Genomic DNA, 17058 nt, shown 5'->3' with positions numbered 1-17058 from the left:
AGCTTTGCCACTCAAGCGCATTATATGAAAAGGTATTTAAATGTAGCACATGTACTTGGTTAACTTTAAGTTCACAAGACCCCTGTTTTAGGTAGCCATTTTAAGAATGTTGAGTGACCGTATGAAAAGTTGTTTGTCTTGTTAAGTACGTTGTTCGTACTGTTGGTGACAGAGCTTTTTGTGTTGCTGCCCCCACGCTCTGGAACCGTCTACCTGCCAACATACGCCAGGCCCCCACACTGGCTATGTTCAAGAAGCACCTTAAATCCCATCTATTCACAGAAGCATATGGACTTCAACTTCACTGGCCCTTCCCCCTGCCCCTTCTCCCCACCCCCAATGCAAAGCGACCTTGGGTTCCTTGAAAGGCGCTATATAAAACCAAGTCATTATTATTATTATTATTATTATTATTAAAATGCCTCAGCGGGCTCGCCTGATAAACCAGCCTAAATGTGAGACCGGAGTAATTTAGTCTGGCCCCGATGAACGATGCCTCCGATTGCTGATGAGAAATACCTGTTGTTTTTTCAAACTGTGCCGGCGCTCTGACCAATCGGCGATCTTTGCCGTTGATGTGCTTTCCCAACGGTGTTGCGAGCTTCATAGTCACTCCCTGAAAACCCTGCCCGCATTGATTAAAAACAAATCTCTGCATTGTAATTGGTGTTGCCAGACTCAGAGCATAGTGTTCAAAACGTTCTCAGATCCGAGGCCAGACCCACTCGCAGCTGAAAAATTTTGGCGCCCAGTGGGTGGCGCTGGTTTACCAGGCTATTAGCAGGCCGCATGTGTGCTCCCCGGGCCTAAGTTTGCCCACCTCTGCAGTAAAGCCTCTGTGCCTGTCCTGTAATCACCAACACCTCATTTTGCACATGAGCTGAAATCACACAAGCTTAGCACAGCATTCAGAAAGCTAGCTCATTTAAAAACACATCGACAAGAAGGCTCCTGTCAAACTTGAGGCAGAAATATTGTGATTTTGTGTGTGTGTGTGTGTGTGTGTGTGTGTGTGTGTGTGTGTGTGTGTGTGTGTGTGTGTGTGTGTGTGTGTGTGTGTGTGTGTGGAGGAGGAGGGGGGGGTGTTTTGTCTTTTGTGTTTGAGTGTCTTTGGGTGTGAATGGTATTCAGAATATGCACATGTGTATTTATTGCCCAATGACAATTGTCTGTTTTGCGTTCACCTCCTGTCTGTTGATCAGTGCGTAAACCAGATATCTACATGCTGAAATCTGAGCTGTATTGAGTTTGCACTGAGGGCATTTGTGGCATTGCGTACATGTATAGCTATATATAAAGCTGTATATTCAAGGACAATTTAGTGTTCCCACCTTGTGTTACTGAAACATTACATTGCACTGTCTTTAAACAAAAACCTTCACAAATTGATGATGATGATGATGATGATGATGATGATGATGATGATGATGATGATGATGACAATGATGATGACAGTTGTGCGTGTGTGTGTGTGTGTGTGTTCTTCCGTGTTGATAGGTGAGTTTTATTGCCTTATTGTATATGTGTAGGAATAGCATTTTAGCCTAGCATTTTCAGATTTTGTTTTTGTTTTGTTCTGTTTATCAATGCTGTATTTATTTTTTATTTTTTTAACATATTCACAGCCTTCCACATCACCTGTTAGCTACCGGTAGATACAGTATGTTCAATGATCATTTCAGAACTGCAGCATAGCATGAGAGTAACAGTTCTGTCTGCAACAAAAAAAAAAAAACCTGCGTTTGTAATCAACCTTTTATTTTACGTTAAATCTCTTAAATATTTAAGTTGTGGGAAGTGGCCGATGCGCTATGCACAGTTAAGTATGTGGTGTTAATTCAACACGTAGAGAGTTGGTCCAACACCATGAGTATTAAATTCAACTCTCAGAGTGTTTAACAGACACCATAACATGTATTGTGTACCTTTTACTTTTGTTTGGTTTACTTGGTTTCCTATTAGCAAATACTTTTTTTAGACAGTTACAGTATATTACGTGTGTGTCTTTTGATGATTGTACCAGTGACATATTCTTTCTGTGAAAGATCAGATAAGCTGTGTGCTTCCCCTATGGTCAGTCTTACAGTATGGCATTGGTTACATTGACATATAAATAGTCTTGCATGACCACCTTGAGTGTGGTGGAGCTGTTGCGATAGGCTATATTGAAATTGCAGTCGTCATATCTGTATGTATATTAGGATAAATGTCAATAAAAGGCCTATATAAACATATCCTCGCGTGATATTGTTATCCTTTCCATGCACACTGAACAAGAGCAACCAGAGATGGCAACCGGACACCTTGGCCAAAGCGAGACGCACATGATGTTATTGTAGCAATAGCAATAGCTTTTATATATAGCACATTATCATACATAACTGTCATCCAATGTGCGAAAGAGAAAAGAAAGAGAAGAGAGAGGAAAATACATTGTAGAAAGTATTATATATAGTGGAACCACTAAGGACAATCTAAATCAGGAAGATATTCATATAGGCTAATGTGAAATCTTTAATAAAGCTATTTAAGAATAACCACAGCTTTTGTTTCTTTTTTGTTGCTTTGTTTTTTTTTTGCCCAATATTGTGTGCATGCACTTGGCATGCTTTGTACAAAGTGACTTACAACCAAGGATGTAATCACAGCATACAGCACTTGCAGATACAAAGTGCACAGGAAATAAACAAGCAAGAGCAATAGGTGCAAATGCATAGTGGGGTTAGTTGTACACTAGTTGTATACATTAACCCAGGGTTAAAAGTGCACCATGTAGGATTATGGCCAGAGTAGGTATTGCAACTCATAGTGTGAGAGCCTATGTATTTCTGTGGGATTTCAATGTTAATTTTTGGAGACTAGTTGAAATGTGTTCTAGAGTCATTGAACTTTGAGAAAAAATGTGTCTCCATTCCCCCCCCCAGTTTCTTACCTTTCCCCCACCTGATTTTGATATTTTACTGCAATAGACGCACGAGAGGGCACACCTAGATAGGCAAAAAATTTAGATTACTTGAAAGGACTATGAAACTTCTCCAAGTTATTAAGGACATACAACTGAAGATTTTTTGTTTTGGAAGTTTTCTGAATTGTATTTATTTTTATGCATATGAGGCCAAAACTCATGAAATATGCGCATATTTAGGTTACATTTTAAAAGCTACTGTAGGCACATTGGATGGGGCCAGACTTAAACATGTGGGCTCATTGTGATAATACAGTCAAAATACAACTTTCTACAGATGGGTTTGTGGCTATCTGTTTTTGTATGCCCAGAAATCATGAAATACTGTTCTAAGTCCCAAAAAAATGAAAAAACGCCATGTTCTTTTAGAAACCTTGTTCTAACTCAAGATGTGAATGAGATATCAACAAGCCCCTCTATAGAAAGTTGCAGTAGGTGGCTAAGAAGGTTTTCCCCAAGTTAGGTCTGTGTAAGATATCGCCTTTTCCATGCAACAAAAAAGTCATAAAATCGCATTTAGAGAAAAATGTGTAATACGTTTTGGATTGGATTGGATGAATGACATACCCACAAACCCTTTGATACTCAGAAACGGGGTAGATATGAATAAGTCTACCAAGTTTGGTGTATCTGAGTATTAGAGAATTAGGTATTCCATGGATTGATGTTCAGGACGCCTGTGCGCATATTTCATGAACTAGGGCCTAATTTGCATAATAAATAAACAAAACAAAAAAAACAATTCTGAAAACTTCCAATACAAATTTTGTAAGGTTTTATGTCCTGATTTCCTGGTCTAATTTAGTGTTTTGTGGAAAAGTATGCCAATAACGTTCCATAATATCACCTTCTTTAGAGAACAATACTTTTGTTTACATGTGTTGAATGTGTGGGTTTGATGTAAAAATCAGTCTCTATTTTGCCAAATTCATGGTCGTGCTCATACAATTACACAAAATAAGCAACCAAAAGACTTTTAATTACATTTTTCTGTCATTATTTTGAAGACATGTAAATGGAACAAATTCTAAAACAATCTCAAAATCGCCCAAATTTGAGGAAAAATGTCATTTGGGGAGTGCCCTCAGAGTGCCCTTACTGCACACTGTGTGTGTGTGTGTGTGTGTGTGTGTGTGTGTGTGTGTGTGTGTGTGTGTGTGTGTCTGTCTGTCTGTCTGTGTGTGTGTGTGTGTGTCTGTCTGTGTGTGTGTGTGTCTGTGTGTGTGTGTGTCTGTGTGTGTGTGTGTGTGTGTGTGTCTGTGTGTGTGTGTGTCTGTGTGTGTCTGTGTGTGTGTGTGTCTGTCTGTGTCAAAGCCAGTTACAAAGATTAGTCTCTCCCCAATTTCATTTCTCTTTAAAAGTTGCTCAAGTGGTGGAAAATCTAGAGCTATTCCTTTACGAAACATGTAATTTAAAATCACAATCCCTGATCTTTCATGAACGCTTTGTTTTTAAGGTGTAATCTGGATATGATCTGGATTGAACTATTTATCTTGCTGCATATCACTGTATAAACATATGTTGTGCATGCGTGTGTGTGTGTTTGTGTGTGTGTGTGTCTGTGTAAGATGTGGTAGTGGTCAGTGTTGGCGGGGGGTAGGTCAGCATCCTGATGGCCTGCTGTAGACAACTGTTTGTGAGTCTGGTGGATCTGGACCATAGGCTCCTGAGGGCAGGAGGCTGATCAGGTTCTATGATTTGTGAGGGCTTTGCGGGTAAGGCGGGTGGTGTAGATGTCTTGCAGGGAGGGGAGGGGTGCATTGATGATCTTCCCAGCTGAATTCCCTATACGCTGCAGGGCTTTCCTGTTGTAGTCAGTGCAGCTTCCGCCCCATACAGTGATGCAGCTGGTAAGGATGCTCTCAATGGTTCCCCTGTAGAAGGTGGTCCTGATGGCTGGTGGGGCACTGGCGTGCCTCGGTTTGCGCAGGAAGTAGAGGCGTTGCTGAACTTTTTTGGCCTGTGATACTGTGTTGGTGGTCCAGGAGAGGTCTTCACTAATGTGCACTCCAATGAATTTTGTGCTGCTGCTCACTCTCTCCACAGCAGCACCGTAGTAGCAGGTGTTGTCTGTGGCCTCTCTGGAAGTTGACCATGATCTCCTTTGACTTAATGATGTTCAGTAGGAGGTTGTTGTCGCTGCACCATCTGGCCAGGCTGTCCACCTCTGTCCTGTAGTGCGTCTCTTCTCCATGGGAGATGAGACCCACCAGGGTTGTATCGTCTGCAAACTTCACCAGGTGGTTGGTATTGTGTGGGTTGTTTTGCAGTCCTGTGTTAGCAGGGTGAAGAGCAGAGGGCTGAGCACACACCCTTGTGGAGCTCCTGTACTCAGTGTGTTGGTGTCCGAGGTGTTGTGGTCTCTGGCATAGTAGTGTAAGTCCAGCAGCTAGTTGCATAGGTAGGTGCTGAGGCCCAGTTTGTCCAGTTTGCGTATCAGCTGTTGGGGGGTATGATAGCATTGAATGCTTGGCTAAAGTCAATGAACAGCATTCTCAGATATGACTCTTTTTTTCCAGGTGAGGGCTGGGTGTAGAGGGGGGCGCCAGACTGGTAGGGGTCCAGGGTGGGTGGAAGGGTAGACTTGATGTGTGCCATGACCAGCCATTCGAAGCACTTCAAGGTGATGGGGGTCAGTGCTACAGGACAGTAGTCTTCGAAGCAGGATGGGGATGACTTCTTTGGCACCGATATAATGGTGGCGGCTTTGAAGGTGGCTTTAGTGAGGTGTTAAATATGTCAGTGAAGACGTGCTTTAGTTGCTCAGCCCAGTCTTTCAGCACTCATCCAGAGATGTTGTCTGGGCCTGCTGTTTTGTGCAGGTTGATCCTGGTGAGTGCCCTCTCCACGCTATCAACAGGTAGACACAGCGCCTGGTCATGAGGTGGGGGAGGTGTTTTCTGTGGGTGGGTCTTGTTGTTTTCCTCAAAATGTGTGAAAAAGCTGTTTGTTTTATCAGTATGTTAGTTTTCTACTGCATGTCTGTGTGTGTGTGTGTGTGTGTGTGTGTGTGTGTGTGTGTGTGTGTGTGTGTGTGTGTGGTTATACTATCACTATGGTATGAGTGCATGTGTCAGAGAAAGTATTTCAATACATTTAGAATGCTTTTTTAACTGCAGTGTATGTGTGTGTGGGTGATTTTTGTCAATGTCTTATGTATGTTTAGTAACTGCACATTGTAGATTGGTCAAACACCATTTCAAACTTCTGTGCTAATAGATTTTTTATGCTTTTCCTGCTACATAGATTTTTGATATTAAAGTACACTTAACTTGACTTTACTTGACTCTTGTGGCTGTGTTGTGCTCCTTGAGACTGTCATGAGCTATATGCATATACAGTACAAGTCACTTACACTAATGACAGAAATGTGTACATCTTAAGTACAAAAATTGAGATTGCATGCATCCCCCCCCCCTTTTTTTTCCTATTCATTCAGGGTTTTCAAACAATCAGGGTTTTGTGAGTATTCTAACAGTGTAATCCAATCCTCTAAAGTGTAACCTTTCCAAAGATGTGTGATGTTGCATTACAAGTAATGGCATGTTTCCATTAGCATACCTATAACTTACATCTCCAAAAATGTCCGTTTGGAGACTCCAAATGGTACTTTGAAAAACGCCTAGGCATACCCACATATAAAATCATGTAGAGAGCACAGATTTTGAGATTTTGTTTTGAAATTTGAAATGTAAGTTCTTAGAGCATCTCGCCTTGCCTGCATTCTGTCTGTAAACCCTTTCCTTGCAGTAAAAGGTCTGTTTAAGAGATATACATTTTATTTTTTTAGGCGAGGGACAAAAATGTTAAAAAATTACAATCATTTCTTAATCTACATATTTCACCAGAACAATTTACAGTGAATCTGACTAAATATAAAATAACTACAGAATGTCTGCTTTCCAAAAGTGGTCTTATTTTGTCCATAGCACAAAGGGCTGGGTTACAGTTACAATTTCAATTTGGATTGGTTTTTCAGGCAAATCACGAGGAATGTTAAGGGGTTAAAGGCACTAAAAGTCAAAAGAAAAAATGGAGACATGTTTTTTTTCATTCCTTAGACCCTATAGAATGAAGATATAAATGTCTCCAAAAATTAACATCCAAATCCCACAGGCCCCCAAATCAGATACATAGGCTCTCACACTATCAGACAGTTACACGGTAAGACGACAGAAAACAAAAGGACATGTACCGGTATATGTATGTATCTTAGAGCGAGATGAGGGAGTCATCTCTATGTTAGCAGCTCATTGGTGTCGACCTGTGACGAAGATTTTGTAAAATCACTCCTGAAAGGTGGAATTCGCGCTGAGGGCGGGAACGGCCATTGCCTTTATAACGCGGTGCAGAGGTCGTAAATCTCCCTTCATGAGTCACACTTTCTTCGGCTGTAGCGAGTAGGGTGAAGCAGAGAGATGACTCCCTCATCTCACTCTGAGAACCGGGGACATATACATGTCCTTATGGTCTTATTCATAAGAATCGGTTCGTCATTTCTATGGGAGCGTGCGATCACTCCCGGAACACATGCTGACCGACCACATGAGAAGGACATTCAAAAAGGTCCCCTGTATGGGCAGTGCTCCCATCATCCAAGGCCTGTGGGGGGTGATCCCAAAACCAGTGTTGCCAGATTGGGCTGTTTCCCGCGCAATTGGGCTGTGTTGGATGGCCGTGTGCGGGTAAAAATGGCATTTAGCAGAAAAACCCGCCCAATTTTTGCCATAGAAATCAATAGAATTGGGCGGGATTTTGTGCTTTGGGCTAGAAACCATCAGCCTCATCTGGCAACCCTGCCCAAAACCCATGTCCCAGAGGCATAGCGGTCACATCAAGCTGGTAGAACTGGACAAAGGTGCAGGGGTTGGCCCAGTCAGCCGACTCTGACCTGAGCAGGGGCAGTGTTGCCAGATTGGGCTGTTTCCCTCCCAATTGGGCTGCTTGGGTTGGCTGTCTGCGGGTAAAAATGGCATTTTGCAGGAAAACCTGCCCAATTTTGCCCATAGAAATCAATAGAATTGGGCGGGATTTAGTGCTTCCAGGCGGGTTTTGAGCATTTTTTGGGCTGGAAATCATCAGCCTCATCTGGCAACCCTGAGCAGGGGGAGAAAGCCCCTTAGACTCATAAGCCAGCATGATGGCCTGAACCAGCCATTTGGATAGCCTCTGCCTGGACAAAGCAACACCCTTAGAAGGGTTAGCGAAGCACACAAACAGCTGCTCAGTCTTTTAGAAAGTGTGAGTCCTGTCCATGTAAATGAGTAATGCGTGCACAGGGCACAGGTTGTGCTGGTGCCGCTGCTCCGCGGACTGAAAGGGAGGAGCACAAAAAGCTTGAAGCTCTACTATGGGCTCACAGCTGAAAGAGTGTTGCCTTCTGCAAACTGCACACAGGCAGGATTGACTGACAAGGCATGGGATTCACTGACGCGCTTCATCGTCACCAATGCGAGAAGAAGTGCTGTTTTAATGGAGAGGATGCGTAGATCCACTAGCCTGGTGAACCAGCGCCACCCGCTGGACGGCAAAATATTTTGTCTACGGGTGGGTCTGGCCTCGCATAATGATTCAATGAAGCCAGAATGCCATGAATCTGGCAAGCCAATTACAATGCAAAGCTCTTGGAGAGGCTCGATGGGGGACGCAGACAAAGCCTCCAGTACCAGGGTGATGTCCCAAGGGGGCATCGTCTGTCTTGCCATCGGGTGTATGCGATGCGCCTGGCTCCTTTCATGAATCGGAACACCAATGGGTGACTACTAGAGATGATATAAAACCCGGAGGATCCGGTTGGAGAGCCGGGTAAAGACCTCATCCGAACAGACCGGATGGCTGTCGTGCATTGATCCGCCAAAGGCGGGTCAGACGGCATTTCATTAATATGTCAACAAAATGGCAGTTAGGCCTACAGCGCGAGAAATTGTGAAACCGGAATATATCCTCTTTAGTTGACTACAACAGCCATTCTCTAATCTCCCTAGTATGCTGTTCAGTCACGAACACTCACTGAGTAAAACTGAACCAACTCCCGCCTCGTCATTCATCGAGCCTGTTAGATCCGTCCAGCCTGTTGTGGCCAATTGAGTCGCGGATCGCCGTGTGTGTGCTTCTGACTCTGTTGAGGTCTACATTCCTAAATGTTAACAGTGCTCTGCCAACGCTTTAACATCTCAGTCTGTAGGCTACTCTTAGGGAAATTATAGTCTACAGACGTGACTCTACTAGGCCTATCACTCACTGCGTTACAGCGTACAGTCTATAAAGCCACTGCTGTCACTCCCCTCGTCCGAGTCACTCAGCAGCGGCGCCCTCGGCGACTCGGTGAGACGAATCTTGACTGAGTTGTTGGTAGAAGCGAATCCCCTACGGGTCGGATCAACGCTTAAGTTTCGTTTTTGCCACGAGTGTGCGAGTCGCAAGGCAACTCGGCAGCGGAAGCGAGTGGTCATCTGCTGCTCGCCTCCTGACTGTCCCTGTTTAACTAGACTTCTGCTCCCAAATATTTGACTTTTAGTCTTCTTAAATACAAACACACACATCATTTATTGCAAAATCAGGAACATGCCGCTTCACTGCTGCCAAAGGCTGTTCGAGTTGTGGTTGCATGTTTAGTGAGGAGACCCAGGTGGGTCGGATCGCAGCATGAGTTTAGGAACTGTGACATTCATAACGTTTTGTTGATCAAACTGTCTTCCTCTTTGATTTAGCCACGTGAATTGATAAATGGAACAACAAAGGCGAGGCGCATAGCTACTTAACGGCAGGAACTTTTTAAAAAATACATTAATATTATTTATTTTTATTTATTTTAAATAAGTGATCCGAGTGATCCGTCTAATCCGGGTACCCTCCTTGGAATTATCCAATCAATCCGGACGCCTCAAAGATTCGAGTTAAGCACCTCTAGTGACTACCCAGAGTGTTATTACCGAACCCCACATGGCACGCAGAGATGGCGGCCAAGTAAACTTTGAGGTTAGAGAAGGGCTTGCCTTACTTTGGCCATACTACTAAAACAGTAACACTTAACTTGACGCCGGTGTCATACGCATGACATAACAGTGTCATAACATTGTCATAATGCAGTGATGCATGTGTCATCAAATGATTAATGACTTTGTCGTTAAGTGAAATTCACTTATGGTAAAGACAGGCCTAAAAATGTCAACTTTTCATGACCATAAAACATTTATGACATAATGTTTATGACTCGTTCATGGCTGTGTCATGACACTGTTTTGACACTATTATGACACTGTTATATCATACGTATGACGCCGCAGTCAAGTTAAGTGTAACCACTATATATTACATTATTATGTCCCTTAAGAAAATCGACCACGATAAACCATGATTTCATGTTTATTTGAGCATGGTTCGGCACGGTATTAGTTTGACTATGGTTTAACTATAAAATTAGCCATGGTTTTACGAAAGTTTATAATTATTCATTAAATTTACACTTAGCTGCCGCGATTTTTATCTAACGCACATATTGGCGACAGTCCTAAGAGCAATGTGGGGTTAGGTGCCTTGCTCAAGGGCATCTCAGTCATAGATGGAGGTGTAGGGAGAGGTAAGGGTGGGATTCAAACTTGCAACTCTGTGATCTTCAGTTTCTTCAGATCTTTTCAGAAGTTTTCATGGTTTCATAGTTTCACTCAAAATTAACCATGGTTTTTCAAAGCATGGTTTGTGACTATGGTTCAACCATAGACACAAACCATGCTGGGGAAAAAAACCCATGAAAACCATGAATAACCATTATTCATGGTAAGTCAGGAACAATAGGACATGGATATGTCCCCGGTTCTATGAATGAGATGAGGGCGGGACGTCACTTTGCCATACTCCATCGCACAGGCTTTTCCCCTCATGAGTCACACTCTCTACAGATGAAGCAAAAAGGGTGTAGCAGAGAGATGGCTCCCTCATCTCACTCATAGAACCGGGGACATATCCATGTCCTATTGCTCTATTTCGTAAAACTCGGTTCATAATCTCTATGAGAGCCTACAATCTCTCCCGGATTACAGGCCTCGACCGACCATCTGAGTAGGACACTCCATAAGGTCCCCTTCATGAAAGGCGCTCCCGTTACCCTAATGCTGCGAACACACCACTGGTGTTGAAAGAGCTAGAACGCTGCTGACTCCTGCCTGGAAAGCACTGGTCGGGGGCGTTGAACGCGGTAAACGATTCAACCTGAAGCGTTCGGCCAGGAATCTTAACCAACCGAAGCTCGTGTTTTGAAAAATGTGAACACTCCATTGGCTGCCGCCGAGCTCATTACATATTTTCATATGAAGTTCAACTTTTGATGCCCTCGGCTTTTGACGCCCTTGACTCTAGAAACGCTTTTGCTGCTTTTAACACTTCTGCCGCCTGCTCTCCCATATAAAGTCAATTACTTCCGCATATTTCCACACATACAACGCCGGCTGTGTGATCGCGGCATAATGGCCAGTAGTGGACGTACCCAGGACCATATGTCCCAGAGGCAGAGCGTTCACATCAAGCCGGTAGAACCGGACAAAGGTGCAGCCTTGGGGCTGTCTTCCTGAACCCTGTGTTAGCTTGTTTGTCCTCCAGCGGGGCAGGCACAGACGCGCAGTCTTCCCGGGGGTACGTCTTTGTGGTCAGCGCTCGATTAGGGCTTAGACAGTTGGGGGGGGGGTTGGAGCCAAGTAGGAGGCCTGGCGTTTGTAGTTCAAAGTAGGCTTGGCATATGTCGCTTGGCGAGAATAGCCTAGCTGCTGTTCCTTCAGTGCCTCAAACCGCTGTTGGATAGCGTCTATTGCAGTGGAACCAAAGAGGAAATAAACTGGTCCATGACTGCCGACTTATCCTTGTCATTTATGGACGAGAGGTTCAGCCAGGTGTGCCTCAGTCCAACCATGGCTAACGACATGGCACGCCCAGTCGCTTGCGCCGTACAACGCGACGTCCATAAAATAAGGTCAGACGCTGTCCTTGTATCAGCTCTTGGAGCATCGACGAACCTGCCCTCTGCCGGGGCTGTGTACATCTCGGTCCCCAGCGCCCCTAGGTAGGCCGTCAGTAGGGTGGAAGCATTGGGAAGATGATCTGTAAGATCTCGTCCAGAGGCTAGCAGCAAAACGATCAGACTTGTGCGGCAGCTTAAACCGCCCCCAGGGAGGGGGCTATGTGATTAGCCAGAGTGCACTCCATCTGTGGAAGGTTATCCCACACGCCAAATGTACCTTCCATGTTTAGCATGGCGAAATCGCCAAATGGGGGCTCTGGACGAAATTGGGCGTTTCCACGAGATAATATCTGGAAATGGAGGGAGCACCTCCTGGACAGGGGGCACCGCCTTGGGGAGATAGAATCCATCCAAGAGCGAGCGCTGTTTTTGAGGAGGGGCCTCAGGCCATGCGGCAGAAAGCATGGCGTGTGTCTCCCAAGGAAGCATTGACCTCCACTTCAGAGTCCGCGTCAGAGCATGCCAGAACACGAGTCGTCCGGATCCTCTCTGTCGTCAAATGAATCCGTAGCCGGTAACGAGACAGCGTCAAGTAGGGCATCATTGTCAGGGGTAGTGGACCGCTGCACAACGAGCTGCGCAGTTACAGGGGGCTGCCTAATACCTCAAGTAAACCAACGTAAACATCTCCGAGACTCATCATTGTGCGTGATTGTATTCTCAAACACTTCAGCTCTGATTATACAAAAGTTGTTTCAAAGTAGGCTGATTTGTGAGTGCGCTGAGCACTCCGGGAAGTTGTAGGTGACCACCCCCAGTTAATCGGGCCCCCAGATAATCGTCATTGTAGCTAATGGGGATTCAACATATAAACAAACCTATTGTCAGAAGTGTACTTGGAAATGTTGCCTAGTCAGCATTATGAAATAATATTCATTGGTGGCTTTTTATAAAAGCAGTCCTGAAAACAATGTGCAAAGACTGTCAGGGCAGCCGATCACTGATCAGGAATATTTATGATGAAAATACCCTCTTTTTCTCCCCCCTTTCCCCCCTTCTTTTCCCCCTTAGTTCTCTCTCTTTTTCCTTTCCCTCCTCCTTCTTACAGTCCATTATTCCCCTCTCCGGACTCTACATCCGGTCAGGGCAGCTGCAGCTTGCATTTTCCTCTGTGGTAACAATTAAAAGCGTCGTGTATTAATTCTTATCCGATCAATTGCACCATCCACCACTTTATAATTATTCTGAAATGGGAATATTCCTCTTCCTGCAACGAAACTCTCACATGATTTCAGAACCGGAAGGAGACTTGCACTTGTTTTCAAATCAAAGCGCCAGTGTGATATACTGCAAGGTTAGCATTACTAAATGCTATTACATGCTTAGTAATATTGTTATAATGTTTTCAGTAGTTTACCACGGCTATTTTAGAGAAGATTATTACTTCATATATGGGAATATCGTCCATCGACTGTTATGGGCTTTCGCAGGCGCGCACAGACCAACAAGTGGTAAGTGAGAGGCTGCTTATAAAGTTGTTTTGTAACGTTCCCATGCCAATAATGTGTGAACCAGGCATGTGGTTTTGATGGTAAAGCTTGTGGCTTTGTTGTTTATAAAGCAGTGTCGCGTTTCTGCAGTGTGCAATTTGTGGTTTTACGTGGAAGGTTTAGAAATTGCCCCTTGGATACCATGTATTTGGCTAGAATGACAGGCAGCGTAAGTAGCGCAATCTTCTCACAGAGAGCGCCGAATTGCACCAATTTTTGCCTACGGTCATTATTTGACCACCTCTAGCAATGGGATTTCATATCAAATGCCCCGGAGTGGTCCTTTAACACAAAGAAGAGGCAAAAAAGCATGAGAGGGAGTTAAACTGACTGCTGTCATTACATAAAGGCAGATCAGCATTTTCACAGGTAATGGGGAACTGCCCATTTCTTCTTTCACAAATGAATACGTTAATTTATGCTGCCTAACAAAACCGATAGGACTACAACAGAAGAAATTCAGCTGAACACATAGATTTGCAAACTCTACCGAAATTAGGCCTATTTGCATGTGGTCTATCATTGATTTGGGCTAGAGCAACGGTTCCCAAACTTTTATCCTTGCACACCCCCTTGTTCATTTCAATGTGGTTCGCGCACCCCCTAAGCGAATGTGTTGGTGTGCTGATGGCCACTTACTGTAAGGTTTCACTGCACAAATCCTCACAAATTATGCAGTCATTTGGGGAATCCTCATTTCCAATAGAAATGATGTGTCTTCAAGCATACAATTCACCATAAAATTAAAAACTACTTCAATTGGGCAATGCCATTTCCCAATTCAGATCACGCACCCCCTCGTAGCAGGCCACGCACCCCCAGGAGTACACACACCACAGTTTGGGAAACCCTGGGCTAGAGCATTTTATGGTGTTGCATACAAACCTAGGCCTTCACAAACTTAAGTTTCCAAATGACCAGTGATATAAGTGGTACATTTAAAATACAAATGAAACTGTATCAAAAGCTTAGTCTTATTTATTTAAATGGAATGCTTCAACCATTCACCATTTCTAATGGGCCTGGACAAAAAAGGAGAGAGAGAGAGATGGAGCGAGTCAAGCTGTCATTGTGTTAAAAAAAAGGGCTCCTGCTCCTTCAAGAAGGCAAGAAGGCTCGTCTTTTTTGCCTGGCCAGAATCTGAAGGGGGTGAAAGTGAAGTGGGGAAATTAGTTTACCCACAGGCACGGGTGCCGTGAGGGGGGGAAAGGTGGTACAGATTCTAAGGGCCCAACAGCACTGACAGGGCCCTTGGAAGGATGCTGATAACATAATTTGTCATTGTGGGGGCCCAAAATTTGAATCTGTCATGGGTCCCCACATTTTTAGCGGTGCCCCTGCCCACACGATATTTAAGTAACCCGACTGTTCTTCTCAGAATGCCAGCAAGAGAAGTTATAACTGGAAACTAATTTCGTTTGGCAAACTTTTTTACCACATGCAGAAACCGTTATATGAGTTTACCAACATGGACATTGCTGCTGTGCTGTTACTCAACCTATTGAGGAAGAAAGATTTAGTGTGTGAAGACATGAGTTTGACAATCTTCAAAATGCATTTGCCACACAAAATGCTTTGCAACTAGCAAGATTGTAAATAAGCAGGTTTAGAAACACCACTGTTATTTGTGTTCCATGCAATGAACTTCTGTCTGTGGGTATGAAACACGAAAAATTAAAATAAAGTCACTTATTTCTGTCAGTGTGTACACTTCTTTTTGCAACATCTATAGAATAGAAAATAACTACATCTGTGTTTTCCTCAGTGATTTCAGCTTGGCTTTCGACATTACAGACCTTCACGAGTTGTTTATGATGCTGCAGGCCATGGTCATTACATCTACTCTATGTCAAGACAAACAGGCCTACTTCACAGTGACTAGACCCAGGGATGACTGGAGCACTCAGCAACTTTTTTCCCCCCGACTCTGAGGAAGGCGCAGGTGCGCCGAAACGTCAGTCACTTTATGCACCAAAATAAAAAAACCTCTAAAAAGTTGCTGAGTGCTCCAGTCATCCCTGGGTCTGGTCACTGTGAAGTAGCCCAGCTAGTCTTGACTTGATACTGCTGTCCTCGACTGTGAGCACCAGCAAGGCTGAAGCGCAGACATCCCCTCTTGGAAACCTACACTACTACATCAACTCTAGTATCTCAGTATATACGTACTGGTCCAGTGTTGCCAGATTGGGCTACTTGGGATGCGCGTCTGCGGGTAAAAATTGGCCATTTGGTGTTTTTTGTTGTTTTTTCGGCCGTTTTGGGCCCATAGAAGTCAATGTAATTTGTTGAATTAGGGCGGAATTTAGCGCATTTTGACGTTTTTTTTTTAGAACCTTTTTGGGCGGGATTTGATCAGACACATCTGGCAACACTGCTGGTGTCCTTGTGGGACAACAGTCAGAGTAAATTGCATTTGGAGCTTCACAGCACTGTACATCAGGGGTCCCCAAACTGGGGTGCGAGGCCTGCCACAAAGGGGTGCGCGAGCTGAATAGAGTACTGGCTGATATGTGTTTTTTACAGAATTAATGAACATTACATGTTGTTTGGTGAATTGTATGCTGGAAGGATCCATCTTTAAGTCTCTTTAATAACTCCTAGACTTATCATGCAACAAGTTCCATTGTAATGATGGCAGAAAAAATGTCAGGTCTATTGGAAATGAGTTTTGCTAAAAATGTGCGGTTGTGCAACATTCACTTAGGGGGTGCGCGAACCACACTGAAATGTAAAAGGGGGTGCGCAGGGAAAAAAGTTCGGGAACCACTGCTGTACATCCTTGAGAGTGTCACTACGAATTCCATCACAGTGTTGGATGGAACCACAGGCACAGAGGAAAGACTGGACGGTTACCACCAAATAAAAATAGCTTTCCAAGTCTAATCATGTTGATTCATTGCATTGCATTACATTACATTACATTTGGCAGATTATTATGCTGCATTCAATTAGTTAGCCTGGTTATCATCGACTTTCAAATCTCTTAGAGACTTGGTCTGACCAAGAGCATAACTATTAACATTTCCCAAATGGCATAGTTGACCTGCCTCCCTTGGTTTGATAAAGGTTGTAAGCTTCCTGAGAAAGTGGGAGGAGTTCCCGATTTGTTCGGGAACTCAGAAAACAATATTGTATTGCTCTTGGCCTGACTAGAGGCAACTCTGAAGGTGTTGCATCAATAGGAGGGCATGACCTGGCTAGCAATTAGTAAACCATTATTCAGTTAAGACAAAGAATAGGCAAAAAAGTACGAGAGGGAGTTAAACTGACTGTTGTCATTACATGAAGCCAGATGGGCATTTTCACAGGTAATGGAGAACTGCCCATTTCTTCTTTCACAAATGAATATATTAATTTATGCTGCCTAACAAAACCGATAGGCCTATAAAAGAAAAAATTCAGCTGAACATATAGATTTGCAAACTCTACCGAAATTAGGCCTATTTGCATGTGGTCTTCCTCACGTTATTTCCTGGTCAACCAGTAGCCTGTAAGTAACAGGCACCAACAGACACCATTGATTTACAAAGGCAGATACTTTGCTGCTGTGCGTAACGCGCCCGCTCCTGAAAAATGATACAATATGTAACAAG

The sequence above is a fragment of the Engraulis encrasicolus genome, chromosome 18 (assembly GCF_034702125.1).
Source record: "Engraulis encrasicolus isolate BLACKSEA-1 chromosome 18, IST_EnEncr_1.0, whole genome shotgun sequence".
NCBI classification, from domain to species: Eukaryota; Metazoa; Chordata; class Actinopteri; order Clupeiformes; family Engraulidae; genus Engraulis; species Engraulis encrasicolus.
The sequence above is the reverse complement of the archived record's forward strand: the minus strand, read 5'-3'. Positions refer to the sequence as shown.